Source organism: Dendrobates tinctorius, unplaced genomic scaffold (assembly GCF_039654945.1).
Source record: "Dendrobates tinctorius isolate UK_male_01 unplaced genomic scaffold, ASM3965494v1 ptg000120l, whole genome shotgun sequence".
Lineage (NCBI taxonomy): Eukaryota > Metazoa > Chordata > Amphibia > Anura > Dendrobatidae > Dendrobates > Dendrobates tinctorius.
The window spans coordinates 20,608,387-20,632,145 of record NW_027361788.1 but is presented as its reverse complement, the minus strand read 5'-3'; the positions used below and the strand labels follow the sequence as shown (position 1 = coordinate 20,632,145).

Below are 23,759 nucleotides of genomic sequence, written 5' to 3'. Positions count from 1 at the left end.
TTTTACCTCACAAACAGTTCTACATTTCTATATGTTTGTTGTTGGTTATTGTAAAACAATAAGGTCTACTTAACCTCTGTATGTGGTGGTTTTATCTAAATCCATGTGGGCTTTTCTCATCGTTTGATGTTCGCCTGGTATTTCGGTTCATCCTACCTTGAAAGCTGGCCACTTGAAGGGCAGGGTGAAACTAGAGTTACACATAGTGTAAATCACTATATAAGGCAAGAGAAACATGACTAAGACAGAAGCATAAACTGGGGTACCTGTACTTATATGTGTACAGTGTTGTGATACCTGCATAAGTGGGGACGCTCATGCAGTGTTGTGAATTTCTCAGGGGTTCTCTGTTTTGGTGTTGCTTCTCTGATATTTCAGCTGGATGATGTTTAACCCCTTAGTGACAGAGTCAGTTTGCAGCTTAATGACCAGGTCAATTTTTACAATTCTGACCATTGTCACTTTATGAGGTTATAACTCTGGAACGCTTTAACACATCCCGTTGATTCTGAGAATGTTTTTTTATGACATATTGTACTTCATGTTAGTGGTAAAATTTCTTCGATATGTCTTGTGTTTATTTATGAAAAACGGAAATATGGCAAAAATTTTGAAAATTTTGCAATTTTAAAACTTTAAATTTTTATGCCCTTAAATCAGAGAGATGTATCACACAAATTTCTTAATAAATAACATTTCCCACATGTCTTCTTTACATCAGCATAATTTTGGAAACAAAATTTATTTTTGTTAGGAAGTTATAAGGGTTAAAAGTTGACTAGTGATTTCTCATTTTCACAACAAAATTTGCAAAACCAATTTTTTAGGGACCACATCATATTTAAAGTAATTTTGAGGGGTGTACATGACAGGAAATACCCAAAAGTGACACCATTCTAAAAACTAGACCCCTCAAGGTGCTCAAAATCACATTCAAGAAGTTTATTAACCCTTTACGTGCTTCACAGGAACTAAAGCAATGTGGAAGGAAAAAGTTAACATTTACCTTTTTTTGCAAAAAATTTACTTCAGAACCAATTTTTTTTATTTTCACCAGTGTTAAAAGAGAAAATGAAACACAAAATTTGTTGTGCAATTTCTCCTGAATACGCTGATACCCAAAATGTGGGGGTAAACCACTTTTTCAGCGCACGGCAGAGCTCGCAAGGGAGGGAGCACCGTTTGACTTTTTCAACGCAGAATTGTCTGGAATTGAGATCGGATGCCATATTGCGTTTGGAGAGCCCCTGATGTTCCTAAACAGTATAAACCCCCCACAAGTGACCCCATTTTGGAAACTAGACCCCTGAAGGAGCTTATTTAGATATGTGGTGAGCACTTTGAACCCCCAAGTGCTTCACAGAAGTTTATAGTCGCAGAGCTGTGAAAATTAAAAATCATTTTTTTTCCTCAAAAATGATTTTTAGCTCGTTATTTTTTATTTTCCTAAGGGTAACAGGAGAAATTGGACCACAAAAGTTGTTGTGCAATTTGTCGTGAGTACGCTGATACCCCATATGTGGGGGTAACCACTGTTTGGGCACATGGGAGAGCTTAGAAGGGAAGGAGTGCCATTTTGGAATTCAGACTTTGATGGAATAGTCTGCGGGCGTCATGTTGCGTTTGCAGAGCCCTTGATGTGCCAAAACAGTATAAACCCCCCACAAGTGACTCCATCTTGGAAACTAGACCCCCGAAGGAGCTTATCTAGATATGTGGTGAGCACTTTGAACCCCCAAATGCTTCACAGAAGTTTCTAAATGCAGAGCCGTAAAAATAAAAAATAATTTTTTTCCTCAAAACTGATTTTTTAGCCTGCTCTTTTTTATTTTCCAAAGGGTAACAGGAGAAATTGGACCCCCAAAGTTGTTGTGCAATTTGTCCTGAGTACACTGATACCCCATTTGTGGGGGGGGGACCACTGTTTGGGCGCATAGGAGAGCTCGGAAGAGAAGGAGCGCCATTTTGGAATGCAGACTTTGATGGAATGGTCTGCGGGCGTCATGTTGCGTTTGCAGAACCCCTGATGTGCCTAAACAGTATAAACCCCCACAAGTGACCCCATTTTGGAAACTAGACCCCCCAAAGAGCTTATCTAGATGTGTGGTGAGCACTTTGAACTCCCAAGTGCTTCACAGAAGTTTAGAACGCAGAGCCGTGAAAATAAAAAAGTCTTTTTGTTTTCTACAAAAGTGATTTTTTTAGCCCCCAATTTTTTTATTTTCTCAAGGGTAACAGGAGATATTAGACCCCCAAATTTGGTTAATGGTGGAAACCCCTCAATTCCTGCTCCAACACTAATCCCAACACACCCCTAACCCCAACCCTAATCCCTAATCCTAATTCTAATCCTAGTTCTAACCCTAATCCTAATTCGCCCTAACCCTAATTCTAACCTTAACCCTAATTCTAACCCTAGCCCTAACCCTAATTCCAACCATAACCCTAATTCTAGCCCTAGCCCTAACCCTATGTCACGTGCCCCGTCCTGAGTGACATGGCCAGCAGGCCGGTAACTGACACAACAGGATGCGGCACGTGTAATTGTCCTATGTGACACGGCCCGGTAACTAATACAATAAGACAAGGGAATAGGGAAAACCTGGGTAACAATAACAATGGAGGCCCTGCGATAGGGAACGGGGAAGTGGAGACCTCCTGCTCTCCCCTGAGTCAGTGTCTCTACACTCCTAACGTTCCCTAGGCCGGTTCCGCACCGGGCACCCATCAGGAACCTCAAAACCCTGACTCGCCCTGCACCTAAACCCTCACTAGGGAATTGGTCGGTGCGGAAACTAATCCCACCACTGCACTAAACACACATAAGGAAAAGTGACAAAACAGGGGAACACCACTTAGCTTTGCTCTGTTGCTTACGCTCCCAGCAACAGAAATGGATCTTCTCATCACCATAGTGCAGCCTTGGAGCAAACAGAGTCCACACCTGCGTGCAGCTGTCCCGAAACAGAGTCCAGCAAATGAGTCCACCTTCTCTGCCAAAGAGTCCAACATTTTGAGTCCAGCTTTCCGCAACTGAGTCCAGCATTCTGAGTGCAGCTCTACACCATAGCTACCACTCCACCAAGCAATGCCAGCCCTCCTTGCAGACACCATAGCTGACACTCCACCAATCCATGCCAGCCCTCCTTGCAGACACCATAGCTGCTACTCCAGCACTCTGACTAGGCTGCCCGTGACTCTCCTTCAGCTCCATTCTTTACCCAGGCTTGATTGCAAATGAGAAACTTATCACCAACAGTGATTAACACACCTGATACTCTCTTATAGAGCAATCACACCTGTTACATAATTAATGGCACAAACTAAGGTAACCAGAGTGCAGTGACCCTAATGGCCACCGAGGGGAAAACTACAACTGAAATCACCACAGTACAATGACCCTAATGGCCACTGGGGGCAAAACCACCTTTGGCACACAGCCAAAGGAAAAAAAATGGCTACTTAGTGCATTTACTCTGTCAGATCAAACCTGGATCATGACAGGTACGTGCTAGGAGACACACCAGGGTTTCAAGGCAGGAGGCCTGCTAGGAGACACTCCAGAGTTCAAGAGAGGATGCGTGCTAGGAGACACCAGAGTTCAAGAGAGGATGCGTGCTAGGAGACACGCCAGAGTTCAAGAGAGGATGCGTGCTAGGAGACACACCAGAGTCCAAGGCAGGGTGCATGCTAGGAGACACGCCAGGGTCCAAGGCAGGGTGCGTGCTAGAAGACACACCAGGGTCCAAGGCAGGGTGCGATGGCATCGGACTCCGGACTACTGGCAACGACCGACAGGTTCCAGGCATCAGGCTGCGGAAATCAGCTCCGGACATCAGGCCGCAGTCATCTGGTTCCGGAGCTCTGGCAGCGGTCGGCAGGTTTCGCGAATCCGGCAGGCAAGCCAGGGTTCAAGGCAGGGTGCGTGCTAGGAGCCACGCCAGGGTTCGAGGCAGGATGCGTGCTAGGAGCCATGCCAGGGTTCGAGGCAGGATGCATGTTAGGAGCAGGGCTGTGGAGTCGAGTCGGTGCTCATTTTGGTGGAGTCAGAGTCGGAGTTGGAGTCGGTATAAAATGGACAGACTCTGACTCCTAAAATATATAATAAATTGGGTACAGTAGTTCAATGCAGAATGTGCTGAATATTTTTTCATAGGAATTTGGGAAAATTATGACATGTCCTTTAAATGACTGTTCTATTCCTGATCTAAGGCTACATTCACACACAGCGTTTTTCCTGCGTTTTTTGAGTATACGTTTTTCAGTTGCAAAAGCAGATCAGCTTTTTAAAAAAATGCATCCCCTGAAAGGTTTTTGAGCTCATAGATAATGTTTTCAATAGCAAAAGCAGATTAGAAATCTGCTCTGTCTATCCATATATCCATATCTGTCTATCCATATCATATCTGTACCAAAAAGAATGAAAGCCGGATAGCACACAGACTAACTCTCCTTTTATTTAGCAGCATTCAGGTACACCTCATAGCTGCCCAAAAGGACGTCCAGGACAGGCATTGCTCATCTTCAGTAACACATCAACATCAATTGATAGTTGGAATAAATAGACTGCATCTTCTTAAGGTGCAGGCTTTATTTTCAAGTGTAGGGGTGTGCAGTATGAGGTTCTGCAGCAGCTGAGGTGTGCAGTATGAAATTCTGCAGAACAGTATGAGGTTCTGCCCCCCCCAGGTTTGATCCTGGCTACGCCCATAGTGTGAATGTAGCCTGAGGATCTAGGCTTTATCTTAGCCGAGCTAAGTCATAGTGTGTGTGTGTATATATATATATATATAGACATACAGTATATATATACTGTGTATATATATATATATATATATATATATATATACAGTACAGACCAAAAGTTTGGATACACCTTCTCAAAACGTTTTCTTTATTTTCATGACTATGAAAATTGTAGATTCACTCTGAAGGCATCAAAACTATGAATTAACACATGTGGAATTATATAATTAACAAAAAAGTGTTAAACAACTGAAAATACTGTATGTCTTATATTCTAGGTTCTTCAAAGTAGCCACCTTTTGCTTTGATTTCTGCTTTGCACACTCTTGGCAATCTCTTGATGAGCTTCAAGAGGTAGTCACCGGAAATGGTTTTCACTTCACAGGTGTGCCCTGTCAGGTTTAATAAGTGGTATTTCTTGCCTTATAAATGAGGTTGGGACCATCAGTTGTGTTGTGCAGAAGTCTGGAGGATACACAGGTGATAGTCCTACTGAATAGACTGTTAGAATTTGTATTATGGCAAGAAAAAAGCAGCTAAGTAAAGAAAAATGAGTGGCCATCATTACTTTAAAGAAATGAAGGTCAGTCAGGCCGAAAAATTGGGAAAACTTTGAAAGTGTCCCCAAGTGCAGTGGCAAAAAACATCAAGCGCTACAAAGAAACTGGCTCACATGAGGACCAGCCCAGGAAAGGAAGACCAAGAGTCACCTCTGCTGTGGAGGATAAGTTCATCCGAGTCACCAGCCTCAGAAATCGCAGGTTAACAGCAGCTCAGATTAGAGACAAGGTCAATGCCACACAGAGTTCTAGCAGCAGACACATCTCTACAACAACTGTTAAGAGGAGACTTTGTGCAGCAGGCCTTCATGGTAAAATAGCTGCTAGGAAACCACTGCTAAGGACAGGCAACAAGCAGAAGAGACTTGTTTGGGCTAAAGAACACAAGGAATGGACATTAGACCAGTGGAAATCTGTGCTTTGGTCTGATGAGTCCAAATTTGAGATCTTTGGCTCCAACCACCATGTCTTTGTGCGACGCATAAAAGGTGAATGGATGGACTCTACATGCCTGGTTCCCACCGTGAAGCATGGAGGAGGAGGTGAGATGGTGTGGGAGTGCTTTGCTGGTGACACCATTGGGGATTTATTCAAAATTGAAGGCATACTGAACCAGCATGGCTACCACAGCATCTTGCAGTGGCATGCTATTCCATCCGGTTTGTGTTTAGTTGGATCATCAATTATTTTTCAACAGGACAATGACCTCAAACACACCTCCAGACTGTGTAAGGGCTATTTTACCAAGAAGGAGAGTGATGGGGTGCTACGCCAGATGACCTGGCCTCCACAGACACAAGACCTGAACCCAATCGAGATGGTTTGGGGTGAGCTGGACCGCAGAGTGAAGGCAAAAGGGCCAACAAGTGCTAAGCATCTCTGGGAACTCCTTCAAGACTGTTGGAAGACCATTTCCAGTGACTGCCTCTGGAAGCTCATCAAGAGAATGCCAAGAGTGTGCAAAGCAGTAATCAAAGCAAAAGGTGGCTACTTTGAAGAACCTAGAATATAAGACATATTTTCAGTTGTTTCACACTTTTTTGTTAATTATATAATTCCACATATGTTAATTAATTGTTTTGATGCCTTCAGAGTGAATCTACAATTTTCATAGTAATGAAAATAAAGAAAACTCTTTGAATGAGAAGGTGTGTCCAAACTTTGGTCCGTACCGTATGTATGTAATCGATATTATACAGCGTATTACATATTTACAATTTATTACAGTTTTTTGTGTTCTAAAGTTGCATTCCAATAAATAGATATTATGTTCTATCTAAATATCTTGATTATTGGATCATAGAAATGATTAAATGTCTGATGTTCACATTGTACTACAATAAATTTTTCACTTAAATATAAGCCATATATGAGGGAGTCGGAGTCGTGGAGTCGGAGTCGGAGTTGGAGTCGGAGTCTGTGTAAGGGAAATTGAGGAGTCGGAGTCGCAGGTTTGGCTTACCGACTCCACAGCCCTGGTTAGGAGTCATGCCAGGGTTCGAGGCAGGGTGCGCGCTAGGAGCCACGCTAGGGTTTGAGGCAGGGTGCATGCTAGGAGCCACGCCAGGGATCGAGGCAGGGTGCATGCTAGGAGCCATGCCAGGGTTCAAGGCAGGGTGCGTGCTAGGCAGGAGACACGCCTCACTGGCCAGTGCACACGGCTGAGACACAAGCAAGCGGCACGACTAAGGCACAGGAAGCGAGCTAGGAGACAAGTGGGGTAACAAGGGAAGGCAAGGAAAAAGCAAGGAGCGGAACGTAGGCAGCAGCACGGAGCCAGGTACAGAACACAAGAAAGGAGAGTGTGCCAGGAGGCACAACAGAGCACAAGTCAGAGTACAGAGCTAGCAGCGGAGCGTAGGCCGAAGCCCAGAGCCGGATCAAGGAAGAACCTTGAGACTAGCCTGGAAGTGTGCTGGAGAAGCACCATGGTCAGAGAGAAGGAATGGTGCGTGTGTCAGGAGGCACTAAAGAGCACCATAGGTCAGAGAGCAGATATGGTGCGTGTGCCAGGAGGCACAACAGAGCACCATAGGTAAAAGAAGAGGAATGGTGCGTGTGCCAGGAGGTACAAAAGAGCACCATAAGACAGAACGAGGAAAACCAAGCAGAAACAGGAAGCAGAAGAACTACAAGGCAAAGCATAGCAAAGGCGAGAAATGGCAAAGCAGGCACATGCAGAGAACAGGGCTAGCAAAGGCATAAAAAGGAAACAAGGCAAGAGACAAACAAGACATAAGACTAAATACAGGACGCAGACATGACTAAGGACAAACACAGGACACCAGACGAAGTACAGGCACTGAGCGTGTGCGAAGAAGCACGACAGGGCAAAGTGCATGGGCACAGACTACAGGGAGCAACCGAGCAGACCAAGCAGCCTAGCAGGGAAGCAACACAAAAATCAGGCCCCAACCATAGGAAGGGGTGGTCTGATATAGGGCATTAGCACCTGCACTTCCGGGTCAGGACCAGGAGGGGACTTCCGGTTCAGATCCTCCAGGATCATAGAGAGCATTACTAGATCAGACTGGGCTCGACCATAGAGAAGGTCACATGATCAGGGGCTCCAGAAACACTGAGAGGTTAGCTGGGTCAGACAATGCTGGAACATAGGAAAGGTCACATGATCAGGGGCTCCAGAAACACAGAGAGGATCACTGCAGGCTGAGCAGAGACAGCTCGTCACACAGCCACGGCATGCAGCCACGAGGTGAGGTTCGCATGCACACTGCTCCAGGCATCTTGCAGCACCACAGTCATGAGGTGCATGTGCACACTGCTCCAGGGATCTTGCAGCATAAGACATGAGAGACCTCCGGGGCACCCGCAGGGACCCGGCACTGGGGGCAAAGCGGCATGACAGGCATGGCAGGCGTGACACACCAGTGCACATACAGACCCAGAAGCAACAAGGAAGTTAAAAAAACAACTTGATTATGGTATTAGATTCAATCTGTGTAATCAGACAATGAAATGGGCTAGCTGTGTTAAATGGAAAATGTCAAGAAAATCCTTTCCTAAGAATAGTATTATAAAATCAGAACAGCTTCTAGACTTAATACACACAGATCAACCACAAAAGAACAAAAAAATGAGTATACCATGCCAGTAAAATCAATATATACTTTATTCCATAATCCAATGTTAAAAGATAATATGCGAGAACACAGTATCAAGTCTACTACAAAAATTATCATAGGAGTAAACACCGACAAAAACCTGACCTACTAAATATGTAAAATAGTGCCCATTGTAGTACATAAACATCAACACAATCTGTATAGACCATGTATTAGTGTTGCAGTGCAAAGGCTGCAGTTATACTATCTGAAAGTGGATGCAGAGTCCTGACGAAGGGACGAAACGCGCGTTGGGGCGCTGGTGGAGGACAGCATTAGCCGACCACATTTACATGACTTATACAAACTTTTGTCTTTTGGACTCTGCATATTATCTTTTAACATTGGATTATGGAATAAAGTATATATTGATTTTACTGGCATGGTATACTCATTCTTTTGTTCTTTTGTGGTTGATTATACTCATGAGCTGTGCTATTTTCACTTTATGGATTCTTGTGCTATATATTAATACACACAGATGTTTGTGGTCCAATGAGTGCTCAAACTGCTGGAAAAAAAGAGATATTTTCTCACATTTATTGATGGCTATTGAAAATATGCAGTTATATATCTGCTTCATAGCAAGTATGAAGTTCCAGAATACATTGAAATATATATCGCTGAAGTACAGGTATATAACAAATTTGGGAGAATGGCGAAAATTCTGCATACAGATAATTTAACTGAATATACAAGTAATGAGACACAAGCGTTTTAAGGAAAAATGGAAACTTGTTTCAGACCACTGTACCATACAACACTAAAGAGAGTGTTTTAGCATAAAAAAGGAACCGGACACTTTGTGAAAGTGGAAGAAATATGAACTGTGCTATTTGATGCAGATTTGCCAACAACATATTGGGGTGAAGCAATCATGACAGTTTGGTATCTTCAAAACAGACTACCAGGTAAAGCTATTGAGAACACTGGCTTTGAGCTATGAAACAGCAAGGAGCCTGAACTACAACACATAAGAATATTTGGAAGTAAAATATTTGTACATATTCTCAAAGAAAAATGTATCAATTGGGAACCTCAAGCAAAAGAAGGTATCCTGGTTGGCTACAGTGAAACCTAGAAAAGATATAGAATCCTTTAAAAAAAAAATTGAATAGCCAGCTCACCAGCAACCACCGCAGAAACCTCGGAACTTCGTCCAGACAGACGTGGAATCAATAACGAGTAAAGGAGAATCTGTAGTTCCAGCTGCGTAAAAACCACTTCAACTTGCTTTATTAATGTTCAGTAAAACAGAATGTCAAATGACAATATCGTCTCTCCAAAAAATGCCAATACACATAGGGCAGGTTTCAGGCTTTACGCGTTTCGATCTGTGCGATCTTTATCAAAAGCCATGTCAGTTCCTCTGCACAAACTTCTATATAAGAAGAACAGACCAATGGTATGGCAGCATAAAGTCACATGACAAACACATATATAAAACTAGAGGAAACAAGCAAAAATTAATTAAAATGGCTAGATTAACCATTATCCATGCCTATTGTACCACATAGCATATAAGCATTAATTTAATTATAGTGAAGCGCTAAATCATTGCGTTTGTTTAAACCATACGGAAATCTCGTATTTAAACGATATATCCAATAGGCTTCTCTTGTGAGAAGTCATCTTCTGGCATTACCTCCCCTAACGGGAGTGTTAACAATTTCAATACCATGAACCTGAAAACTACTAGTACTCCTAGCATGTTGAGTAATAAAATGTTTGGAAGCCGCAGACACATTTCTGTCCGCAATTTTTGTGCTAGTGATGTCGTATAGATGTTCCCTGATGCGATCCTTCAGTTTCCTAGAAGTGCAACCAACATATGACAACTTGCACACTTTACAACAGATCCTGTAAACCACGTTAGTGGAATTACAGTGAATATAACTCTTAATTTTAAATTCACTTTGATCATTGCTCTGGAAACAATCCTTAGTAACTGCTGCATGTGCGCAAGTTTTGCACTTGTTAGAGCCACATTTATAAAAACCCACGCACTTTAACCAATTATGTGAGGGTTTTTTCTTCTGCAAAAAAAACGTGCTAGAAGATATTTTATTGCCCAAAGTCGGTGCTCGTCTGGACACTACATTAACCCCCATACTAAGCATCTCTTTTAATTTATCATCCTCATATAGTATCGGTAGATACTTGTTTATAATTCCTTTAATCTGGGTGAATTGGGGACTGTATTGAAAGCATATGTAAGGTTTGGTATTCCATTCTTTATTAGATTTTTTACCAGTATTTGACATAATTAGTTCCGCACGGTTTTTTTTTTAACTATATTTTGGGCTCTATTCAACATCCACACTGGGTATTTACGATTTTTTAATTTTTCCGAAACCTATTTGAATTCCTTCTCCAAATCAGAATTACTACTACAATTACGTTTAATTCTGGTATACTCTCCCACAGGGATAGATTTGATCGTATGTTTGCTATGGCTACTAGTAGCGTGAAGGACCGTGTTCCCACTAAGCGGTTTGTGATGGGTATTAGAACAAATAAACTGATTGGATATACCCATCAACTCCAAATCCAAGAATGTTATTTGTTTAGGATCATATTTATACGTAAATTTTATGTTAAATTCATTGGAATTAAGGTATTCCACAAAATCGGGCATGGCAGATACATCGCCACCCCAAATAATAAGGGTATCATCAATGTATCTGCCATACCAGATCAAGCATTCCAAAAAGGGATTGGAGGCTGAGAAAATATACTGCAACTCCCAGAAAGACATCACCAAGTTTGCCAATGAAGGTGAGAATTTTGCCCCCATTGCTACGCCTGTTTTTTGCAAATAGTACTCCCCATTAATTGCAAAAAAAGTGTGGGATAACAAAAAACTCACTACCTGTAAAATATATTCGATCAATTCATCTGTGTAATCACTAAATTTACACAAATAAAAACTTAACGCCTAAATAGCCAATTTATGTGGGATGCACGTATAAAGGGATACTACATCACAGCATACCCAAGTATACGTAGGTAACCAAGTTTTTTCCGAAAAAAATTCCAAAACTTGTTTGGAATCTCTGATGTAACCAGGGGATTTTTTTTACAAGTGGTTGTAATAATGTATCCACCCATTGACACAATCGTTCATTGGCAGAGCCTATGCCTATAACTATCGGGCGTATTGGAGGTATTCCCTCTTTTTTATGAATTTTGGGGACCCCATAAATAATGGGCAAAATTGGATCTTTAACCTCTAAAAATTCTGCTTGTTGAGTGGTCAAAACTCCCAAGCCCAATCCATCCCGTATAACCATAATACTTTTATCCCTGAATTCATATAGGGGATTATGACTTAATTTTTCATATACAGATTGATCAGATAATAATTGCATCATACTGTCATAGTAATCAATGGAGTTCAGAACAACTACCATTCCACCCTTATCAGACATTTTTATTGTTAAATCTGTCATATCCTGTAACTCTTTAAGCGCTAAATTTTGCTCTTTTGTGAAATTCCTTCTACTCTTCTGAAATTTAAAATTGTTATGTAATAGGAGCAATTCCTTTTCAACCAAATCCTGAAAACGGTCCATACAATCTGACCTAGTCTTGACAGGATAGAAATATAGGTTTCTTATAGGAAAACTATATGTTTGATCAATAGTATAATTTTTCACTATAGATTCCGAGTCCAAGAGCTGCAGTGTCACCAACGCAGCTTGTTCTTTAAAGTCCAGATTGATAAATTCATTTTGTGGTTCTTCAGCATCATTAGATACAAATAGATCTCGATTTTCATCCAGTTGTAAATCATTCAAAAAATGTTTTTTTATTGTTAGATTCCTCATAAATTTATTTATGTCCAAAATGGTGGAAAACGGATCAAAATCCTGATCGGGCACAAAATTCAAGCCCAAGGACAGAACTTGTACTTGAGTTAAAGTTAAATTTCTTGAGGATAAATTCAGCACATTAGTATAATCCACTATTTGTTTAGATTTCTCCTCCTGCGTGTGATGACTCCCAGACCGTGTGCGGTGTTTTCTACCGCCGCGCCTTTGACGTTTTTTGAATGTCGAAAATCTTTTCTCGACGCCACTGAGGTACTATCATTCATAGAGTTGTGGGAAGCACTCAGGTTATTATCCGTCGAGCCTGGGTCCGAGGATGTAAAATAAACATGCGGTTTAGTTGCTTTTCTGGAGTTTTTCCTCCTATATCGAGCATGGCTAGATTTTAAAATAGACTTGGGTGTTATGTGAGAGTTATCCCAATTCCCCCAGTCATAAACTTTGTTGGAGGCATAGTCATTAAGATCTCTAGTGAATTTTCTTCCTCTAATATTGTGATATTTTTTATTCATTATCGCAACTGATGTATCAAACTGTGTCAAGGATTTAAATTCTGTCATAGAGGAATTTAACACTTCCATTTCATGCTGGACTTCTTTTAATTTTTCTTCCTCATACTTATTAAGCGCATTAGATTCAAAGAGCAGTTACTCAAGATCAAGTTCCATTCCTTGATAAAATCATCTGAGAACATAGTGGTAGGTGTCTTCTTAATGTGTAAACCCCTTGGGATCATGTCTTTAGCCAAATAGTTATTCAATGTAGCATGGTCCCACCAGACTTTAGTTTCATGTGTCATTAATTTCTCCAGCTTACATAAACTCTCGCTGAAGCCTGAAACACCTGTGCCGGTGTCTGGCTGATCCGAGAAGACATGTGCTGCTTTACTAGACCGGTCTCTGGTCAAATCAGTAGCCATGGTACAAAGTAAATGTCATAAAACATGGAATAAAAGAAACCGTCTTTCTGTGTAGGCAAATGAAATCAATTATGCGAATATATTCACTGGAGAGAATGCCAGGGGCACGGCTGTCAACATGTAGAAACAAAAAAAATTGAATAGCCAGCTCACCAGCAACCACCGCAGAAACCTTGGAACTTCGTCCTGACAGACGTGGAATCAATAACGAGTAAAGGAGAATCTGTAGTTCCAGCTGCGTAAAAACCACTTCAACTTGCTTTATTAATGTTCAGTAAAACAGAATGTCAAATGACAATATCGTCTCTCCAAGAAATGCCAATACACATAGGGCAGGTTTCAGGCTTTACGCGTTTCGATCTGTGCGATCTTTATCAAAAGCCATGTCAGTTCCTCTGCACAAACTTCTATATAAGAAGAACAGACCAATGGTACGGCAGCATAAAGTCACATGACAAACACATATATAAAACTAGAGGAAACAAACAAAAATTGATTAAAATGGCTAGAATAACCATTATCCAGGCCTATTGTGCCACATAGCATATACGCATTAACTTAATTATAATGAAGCGCTAAATCATTGCATTTGTTTAAACCATACGGAAATCTCGTATTTAAACGATATATCCAATAGGCTTTCAATACAGTCCCCAATTCATCCAGATTAAAGGAATTATAAACAAGTATCTACCGATACTATATGAGGATGATAAATTAAAAGAGATGCTTAGTATGGGGGTTAATGTAGTGTCCAGACGAGCACCGACTTTGGGCAATAAAATATCTTCTAGCACGTTTTTTTACGCAGAAGAAAAAACCCTCACATAATTGGTTAAAGTGCGTGGGTTTTTATAAATGTGGCTCTAACAAGTGCAAAACTTGCACACATGCAGCAGTTACTAAGGATTGTTTCCAGAGCAATGATCAAAGTAAATTTAAAATTAAGAGTTATATTAACTGTAATTCCACTAACGTGGTTTACAGGATCTGTTGTAAAGTGTGCAAGTTGTCATATGTTGGTTGCACTTCTAGGAAACTGAAGGATCGCATCAGGGAACATCTATACGACATCACTAGCACAAAAATTGCGGACAGAAATGTGTCTGCGGCTTCCAAACATTTTATTACTCAACATGCTAGGAGTACTAGTAGTTTTCAGGTTCATGGTATTGAAATTGTTAACACTCCCGTTAGGGGAGGTAATGCCAGAAGATGACTTCTCACAAGAGAAGCCTATTGGATATATCATTTAAATACGAGATTTCTGTATGGTTTAAACAAACGCAATGATTTAGCGCTTCATTATAATTAAATTAATGCGTATATTGTTATGAGTTCATTCTCCCCTTCACCTTTGATGTCTGATGAACTCCCTCTGCTGGTGAAGAGAGGTAGTGAAATTGATTGGGATGGGAAGAACCTGTCATCTGAACAGGCGGAGTGTGATTGGACATCTGGAATTTCTGAGTGGATATAAGGCAGACGACGCCCTGCAGGGCTGCTGGTGATCCTTTCTGCTCTGAGCTCTTGCATCCAGTTTAGTTCCTGTCTACTAAAAGATAAGTTTTTGCCCTGCTATTATTCCATGAGATTTTGTCTGGTTTCCTTAGTGTTTGTATTCTGCCAGTCCTGGTTGGGACTGGCTGAATTCCATTTTTGTCTCTGATCAGTTGATCTCTTTGCTCTGTTTTCAGAATATACCTGAGTGCTGATATAGTGATTTTGAAGTCTAGCGACTTCAGGGCCTTTTTCCCTATCAGACGGTTGGGACATTTTTGGTAGGGTTTTTTGCGGATTGCAGCCAGCATCTTTTCTGTCCTGTCCTATCTAGTTAGTTGGGCCCCATCGTTTGCTCAGCCTGTCTCTCTGTCTGTGTTTGTGTTTTCATCTGTATTTCACCGACAATACATGTTGGGGGCTGTCTATTGCTTTGGGGTCTGCTCTGGGGCAGTTTAGATTTCCCCTTTCCTTCTTTAAGCTTATGTAGTTCTCCGGCTGTGACGAGGAGTCTAGGGCACCGTAGGAACCCCCCACGGCTACTGTTAGTTGTGGTGTATAGGATCAGGGGTCTGCAATCCGATAGCTTCCAACCTCTCCGGTTTTCTGGACTTAGCTTGTATTTTTGTTTTCTCCTCCTCCGGTGACTCATTCATAACAGAATCACCAGCCATACCGCAGATTCTAGGGTACTCAATAGCAGGAGAGAATTGTAGAAAAAAAAAAAAGAAAAGTGTCTGAATTTTTTTTTTGTGTATATTTTTTCCTCTATTTCTCTGAGGCCGTAGTGGGAATTTTTTCTCAATGGAGATTAAGCAATTGTCTGATCATGTGGAGCAGCTTACTGCTGAAGTGCGGGGAATTTCCGCTTATCTTGCTCATTCACATGCTGCTGAACCAAAGATCCCTACTCCTGATGTGTTTTTTGGGGATCGGTCTAAATTTCTGAAATTTAAGAATAATTGTAAATTATTTTTTGCCTTGAAGCCTAAGGCCGGGGTCACACTGGCGAGGAATACGGCCGAGTGAGAGGCGTTAAAAGCACGCATTAGACATGGACCAATGATTCTCTATGGGGTCCCTCGCACCAGCCGTATATTTCTCATCCGTATTCTACGCTCCGTGCCAATCGCAGCATGCTGCAATTGTCAGCGTACTACGGCCGTAGTACGCCAATGCAAGTCTATGGGTGCGCAAAAAATACAGATTACACACGGACCACACATGTGACTTGCGAGAAATACGCACCCGGTGTCCTTTACAAAAGCCGGCAATACAGTGCGCGATACAGTAAACTCACACTGACAGTTTTAATAAAGAAACAAAAGAATAGATATAGACACATAGAATACATATATACATATATATATATATATATATATATATATATATATGCATTCTATGTGTCTATATCTATTCTTTGGTTTGTGTTATAAACCCTGTCATAGGGCTCCATTATATGTCCATTTTGCAAGCCTGCGAGAAATTCTCGCCATACGGATGCCATACGGATTCCATACGGATGCTTACATGCGCAAAATACGCGACCACACCTTGATTACGGATGACATACGGAGCACTGTTTAGGGGCCATTCATCCGTATTACGCATGTAAAATACTGACTGTATTTTGCGTTGGTTAGTGTGACCCCAGCCTTACTCATCGGGGAGCTCCGTGCAGCAGGTTAAAATTGTCAACTCTTTGCTGCGCGGCGATCCCCAGGATTGGGCGTTTTCTTTGAAACCTGATGATCCTATTCTGACTGATGTGAACACATTTTTTCAGGCCTTGGGGTTGTTGTATGATGAACCTAATGCTATTGATCAGGCTGAAAAGGCCCTGTTGGCATTGAGCCAGGGTCAGGATTCTGCAGAGTTGTACTGTCAAAAATTCCGAAAGTGGGCGGTCCTTACTACCTGGAATGATGGTGCCTTGGCAGCTCTCTTTCGGAAGGGTTTGTCAGAAACCGTAAAAGATACTATGGTGGGATTTCCTGTTCCCTCTGGTCTTCACGATTCTATGTCATTATCCATTCAGGTTGATCGGCGTTTGCGTGAACGCAAAACTGCACGAGAGGTGTTGCCACCTGTTGAACAAATGTCTGAACCTATGCAATGTGATAGAGTTTTGTCTAGGGTGCAACGTCAGGAGTTCAGAAGGCGTAATAAGCTGTGTTTTTTTTCTGTGGAGATGCCTCTCATATTATTTCTGTCTGCCCTAAATGAGAGAAACGTTTTGCACACACATTTGCTGTGGGTGGTGTTCAACCTAAGTTTCTTCTGGCAATTACTCTGATCTGCTCCCTATCCACATTTTCCGCTAAGGCTTTTGTGGATTCGGGAGCAGCTCTGAACCTGATGGACTTGGATTTTGCTAAACGTTGTGGGTTTCCTATAACACCTCTGTGGACGCCTATCCCTTTGAGGGGTATTGATGCTACTTCTTTGGCAAAGAATAAACCTCAGTTTTGGACCCAGGTGGTAAAGGGGGTCGCCCCAGACCATCAAGAAAATTGCAGATTTTTGGTGTTGCATAATTTGCATGATACCATCATTCTGGGGTTTCTGTTGTGAGTTCATTTTCCCCTCCGTCACTGAGGCCTGGTGAACTCCCTATTCTAGTGAAAGAAGGTAGTGAGCCTGATTATCAGGCACCTGGGACTAATGAAGACGATTGGCTGAGTGGAGTCACTGACTGGATTTAAGGCAGCCTACGCCCTTTCTGCCCTGCGGGTGATTTCTCTGTGGACTCTTGGACACCAGTCTGATTCCTGCTCTCCTAAAGCTAAGTTTGCTGTTTTGCCTTTTTGCATCTAAGATTTGTTTTTGTTTTTCTTGCTTTTTGGATTCTGCCACTCCCTGCTGGAGTGTGCAGTGTTCCTTGAGCTCTGTTTTCTGAAAGTACCTGAGTGCTGATTTAGTTTTTGAAGCTTAGTTGCTTCAGGGCCATTTTTATATCAGCTTGTTGGCTTTTGTCTCTGATAGGGTTTTGGCAGATTGCAGACAGCAGCCTTCCTATCCGTTCCTATCTAGGTAGTTTTGGGCCCCGTCTTTGCTCAGCCTGTCTTTCTGTCTGTGTAAGTGTTTTCATCTTGCTTCACTGTCATTATATGTGGGGGGCTGCCTATTGCTTTGGGGTGTGCTCTGGGGCAGTTAGATTTCCCCTTTCCTTCTTTAGGTCTATGTATCTCTCCGGCTGTGATCGAGGGGTCTAGGTCATCGTAGGAACCCCCCACGGCTACTGCTAGTTGTGTTGATAGGTTCAGGGGTCTGCAATCTGATAGTTGCCAACTTCTCTGGTTTTCAGGACTTAGCTAGCATTTCTGTTTTTGCCTCCTACGGTGACTCAATCATAACAGAATCACCCGCCCAACCGCAGATCCTGGGGTACTCAATAGCAGGAAAGAATTGTGTTTAAAAAAAAAAAAAAAAAAGGTGTGTGTATATTCTTTCCTCTATATCTCTGAGGCCGTAGGGGGAATTTTTTTTTCTCTCTCAATGGAGATAAAGCAAGTGTCTGATCGTGTGGAGCAGCTCGCTGCTGAAGTGCGAGGAATTTCCGCCTATCTTGCTCGTTCACATGCTGTTGAACCAAAGATCCCCACACCTGATGTATTTTTTGGGGATCGATCTAAATTTTTGAGTTTCAAAAATAATTGTAAATTATTTTTTGCTATGAAGCCTAACTCGTCAGGGAGCCCCGCGCAGCAGGTTAAAATTGTCATCTCTTTGCTGCGCGGCGATCCCCAGGATTGGGCGTTTTCTTTGAAACCAGATGATCCTATTCTGACTAATGTGAACGCATTTTTTCAAGCCTTGGGGTTGCTGTACGACGAACCTAATGCTATTGATCAGGCTGAAAAGACCCTGTTAGCATTGAACCAGGGTCGAGAATCTGCAGAGTTGTACTGTCAAAAGTTCCAAAAGTGGGCGGTCCCTACTAACTGGAATGATAGTGCCTTGGCTGCTCTCTTTCGGAAGGGTTTGTCAGAAGCCGTAAAAGATACTATGGTGGGATTTCCTGTTCCCTCTGGTCTGGACGATTCTATGTCTTTAGCCATTCAGGTAGATCGGCGTTTACGTGAACGCAGGATTACACGAGAGGTGTTGCCACCGGTTGAACAGACGTCTGAACCTATGCAATGTGATAGAGTTTTGTCTAAGGCGCAACGTCAGGAATTCAGAAGGCGTAATAAGCTGTGTTTTTTCTGTGGAGATGCCTCACATGTTATTTCTGTTTGTCCTAAACGTGAGAAACGCTTTGCACACACGTTTTCTGTTGGTGGGGTTCAGCCTAAGTTTCTTTTGGCGATTACTCTGATCTGTTCCCTGTCCACATTTTCCGCCAAGGCTTTTGTGGATTCGGGAGCAGCGCCAAACCTAATGGACTTGGATTTTGCTAAACGTTGTGGATTTCCGTTGACACCTCTGCAGACGCCTATCCCTTTGAGGGGGATTGATGCTACCCCTCTGGCTAAAAATAAACCTCAGTTTTGGACCCAGTTGGTCATGCGGGTCGCCCCAGACCACCAAGAAAATTGCAGATTTTTGGTGTTGCATGGTCTGCATGATGCCGTTGTTCTGGGGTTTCCCTGGTTGCAGATTCATAATCCAGTTTTGGATTGGAAGTCTGTGTCTGTGGTGAGTTGGGGTTGCCGGTGTACCTTTAGTGAGGCTCTGGTTTTTTCCACCTCTCCTCAGTCGCATGAGGTTCCTGACTATTTGGCGGACTACTATGATGTATTTAGTGAGAATGAGTCTGCGTCCTTGCCTCCTCATAGGAGTTATGACTGTGCAATTGAACTAAACCCGGGGTGTAAATTTCCTAAGGGTCGGCTCTTCAATTTATCTGTACCCGAGCACGAGGCTATGCGGTCCTATATTAAGGAGGCGTTGGAGAAGGGTCATATTAGACCATCCTCTTCACCCTTAGGTGCCGGGTTTTTTTTTGTGGCCAAGAAGGATGGTTCTTTAAGGCCTTGTATTGATTATCGTGCCCTCAATAAAATTACTATTAAATATCAGTATCCGTTACCCCTGATTTCGGATCTATTCTCTAGAGTCAGAGGTGCTTGCTGGTTTACCAAGCTTGACCTCAGGGGGGCTTATAATCTTATCCGCATTAAGCAGGGGGATGAATGGAAGACGGCGTTTAATACTCCGGAGGGACATTTTGAGTACTTGGTGATGCCTTTTGGGCTCACTAATGCCCCTTCTGTCTTCCAGTGCTTCATGAACGATATTTTCCGAGACTTTGTCGATAAATTTTTGATTATCTATCTGGATGATATTTTGATCTTCTCCAAGGATTGGGATTCTCATGTGGAACATATTCGGACTGTGTTTCGGATCTTGAGAGAGAATTCTCTGTATGTCAAAGGATCAAAATGCCTTTTTGGAGTACAGAGAATTTCTTTTTTGGGATTTATTTTGTCTCCGTCAATTATTGAAATGGACCCGGCCAAGGTACAGGCCATTTATGATTGGGTTCAGCCCACTTCTTTGAAGGCCCTCCAGAAGTTTTTGGGTTTTGCTAATTTTTATCGGAAATTTATAGCAAAATTTTCTAGTATTGCCAAACCATTGACTGACCTGACCAGGAAGGGTGCGGATGTGTTGAATTGGTCTCCGGAGGCGGTTGCTTCCTTTCAGGAGCTGAAGCGTAGATTTACCTCCGCCCCGGTTCTGCGGCAACCTGATGTCTCACTCCCGTTCCAGGTAGAGGTGGATGCTTCTGAGATTGGTGCAGGAGCGGTGTTGTCCCAAAAGGATCCGGTAACATCTAAAATGAATCCCTGTGCTTTCTTTTCCCGTAAGTTCTCTTCATCTGAACGTAACTATGATGTGGGGAATCGGGAACTGTTGGCCATGAAATGGGCATTTGAGGAGTGGAGACATTGGTTGGAGGGAGCCAAACATCAAGTTGTGGTCCTCACTGACCACAAAAATTTGATTTACCTAGAGTCGGCTAAGCGCTTGAACCCTAGACAGGCTAGGTGGGCCTTGTTTTTTACACGTTTTGATTTTGTGGTCTCTTTCCTTCCTGGAACTAAGAATGTCAAGGCAGACGCCCTCTCTAGGAGTTTCTTTGCTGATTCTCCTGTGGTGACCAAGCCTGCCACCATCTTAGGCGAAGGGGTAGTTCTTTCTGCCATCTCGCCCGATTTGAGACTTGCTCTGCAAGAGTTCCAGGAGGACAAACCTGAGCGTTGCCCCAGTGGAAAGTTGTATGTTCCTGACCAGTGGAAGAAGAGAGTGATGTCTGAAGTTCATTGCTCTGCATTGGCTGGTCATCCAGGTATTTTTGGTACTAGAGATCTGGTGAGTCGTTCTTTTTGGTGGCCCACCTTGTCTCATGATGTCAGGAATTTTGTGCAGTCCTGTGGGACTTGCTCCCGGTCTAAATCTTGTTCTCGCTCTAGTTGGTTGTTGATGCCTTTGCCGGTCCCCAGGAGGCCATGGACCCATATTTCAATGGATTTCATTTCTGATATGCCGGTCTCTCAAAGAATGACTGTTATTTGGGTGATTTGTGATAGGTTCTCTAAGATGGTTCATCTTGTACCACTCCCTAAGTTGCCATCTTCCTCTGAGTTGGTGCCTCTGTTTTTGCAACAGGTGGTTCGCTTGCACGGGATTCCTGAGAACATTGTATCTGACAGAGGAGTTCAATTTGTGTCTAAATTTTGGAGGACGTTCTGTTCCAAGTTGGGAATTCAGTTGTCCTTCTCCTCTGCTTTTCACCCTCAGACCAATGGGCAGACAGAGAGAACAAACCAGACCTTGGAGTCGTATTTGAGATGTTTTATTTCCGCTGATCAGGATGATTGGGTTTCATTTTTGCCCTTGGCCGAATTTGCTTTAAATAATAGAGCTAGTTCTGCCACTTTGATGTCACCTTTTTTTTGTAACTTTGGTTTTCACCCTCGATTTTCTTCAGGGCAGGTGGAGCCTTCTGCCTGCCCAGGTGTTGACACTGTGGTGGAGAGAATGCACCAGATCTGGGACCAAGTGGTGGATAAGTTATCTCTCTCCCAGGAAAAGGCCCAGCGGTTTTCCAATCGACATAGGACCATTGGTCCCCAGTTTAAGATTGGTGATATGGTGTGGTTATCATCAAAAAATATTGCTATGAAGGTGGCTTCTCCTAAGTTTAAGCCTAGATTTATTGGACCTTACAAGATTTTGGAGATTATTAATCCGGTCTCTTTTCGTTTGGCTCTTCCTGTCACATTTAAGATCCATAATGTGTTCCATAAGTCCTTGTTGAAGAGGTTTGTTGAACCAGTTGTGCCTGAGGTGGCACCTCCGGACCCTGTATTGGTTGAAGGTAACTTGGAATATGAGGTAGAGAAAATTCTGGATTCCCGTCTGGCTAGACGGAGACTCCAGTATTTGGTTAAGTGGAAGGGTTATGATCAGGAGGATAATTCCTGGGTCTCTGCCTCTGATATTCATGCCAAAAGATTGGTGCGTGCCTTTCATCGGGCTCACCCTGATCGCCCTGGTAGCGTTGTTGAGGGTTCGGTGACCCCTCCTCAAGGGGGGGTACTGTTGTGAGTTCATTTTCCCCTCCGTCACTGAGGCCTGGTGAACTCCCTATTCTAGTGAAGGAAGGTAGTGAGCCTGATTATCAGGCACCTGGGACTAATGAAGACGATTGGCTGAGTGGAGTCACTGACTGGATTTAAGGCAGCCTACGCCCTTTCTGCCCTGCGGGTGATTTCTCTGTGGACTCTTGGACACCAGTCTGATTCCTGCTCTCCTAAAGCTAAGTTTGCTGTTTTGCCTTTTTGCATCTAAGATTTGTTTTTGTTTTTCTTGCTTTTTGGATTCTGCCACTCCCTGCTGGAGTGTGCAGTGTTCCTTGAGCTCTGTTTTCTGAAAGTACCTGAGTGCTGATTTAGTTTTTGAAGCTTAGTTGCTTCAGGGCCATTTTTATATCAGCTTGTTGGCTTTTGTCTCTGATAGGGTTTTGGCAGATTGCAGACAGCAGCCTTCCTATCCGTTCCTATCTAGGTAGTTTTGGGCCCCGTCTTTGCTCAGCCTGTCTTTCTGTCTGTGTAAGTGTTTTCATCTTGCTTCACTGTCATTATATGTGGGGGGCTGCCTATTGCTTTGGGGTCTGCTCTGGGGCAGTTAGATTTCCCCTTTCCTTCTTTAGGAGAATTGTAGAAAAAAAAAAAAAGAAAAGTGTCTGAATTTTTTTTTGTGTATATTTTTTCCTCTATTTCTCTGAGGCCGTAGTGGGAATTTTTTCTCAATGGAGATTAAGCAATTGTCTGATCGTGTGGAGCAGCTTACTGCTGAAGTGCGGGGAATTTCCGCTTATCTTGCTCATTCACATGCTGCTGAACCAAAGATCCCTACTCCTGATGTGTTTTTTGGGGATCGGTCTAAATTTCTGAATTTTAAGAATAATTGTAAATTATTTTTTGCCTTGAAGCCTAAGGCCGGGGTCACACTGGCGAGGAATACGGCCGAGTGAGAGGCGTTAAAAGCACGCATTAGACACGGACCAATGATTCTCTATGGGGTCCCTCGCACCAGCCGTATATTTCTCATCCGTATTCTACGCTCCGTGCCAATCGCAGCATGCTGCAATTGTCAGCGTACTACGGCCGTAGTACGCCAATGCAAGTCTATGGGTGCGCAAAAAATACGGATTACACACGGACCACACATGTGACTTGCGAGAAATACGCACCCGGTGTCCTTTACAAAAGCCGGCAATACAGTGCGCGATACAGTAAACTCACACTGACAGTTTTAATAAAGAAACAAAAGAATAGATATAGACACATAGAATACATATATACATATATATATATATATATATGCATTCTATGTGTCTATATCTATTCTTTGGTTTGTGTTATAAACCCTGTCATAGGGCTCCATTATATGTCCATTTTACAAGCCTGCGAGAAATTCTCGCCATACGGATGCCATACGGATTCCATACGGATGCTTACATGCGCAAAATACGCGACCACACCTTGATTACGGATGACATACGGAGCACTGTTTAGGGGCCATTCATCCGTATTACGCATGTAAAATACTGACTGTATTTTGC

The 23,759-nt window shown here is 42.7% G+C and overlaps 1 long non-coding RNA gene across 1 annotated transcript in view; it reads left to right on the top strand.

The window, feature by feature from the left end:
• The window catches only part of LOC141046767 (uncharacterized), a 150,083-nt gene that overhangs the window by 353 nt on the left and 125,971 nt on the right, over positions 1 to 23,759 (top strand). The gene's annotated exons all lie outside the window — the stretch shown is intronic.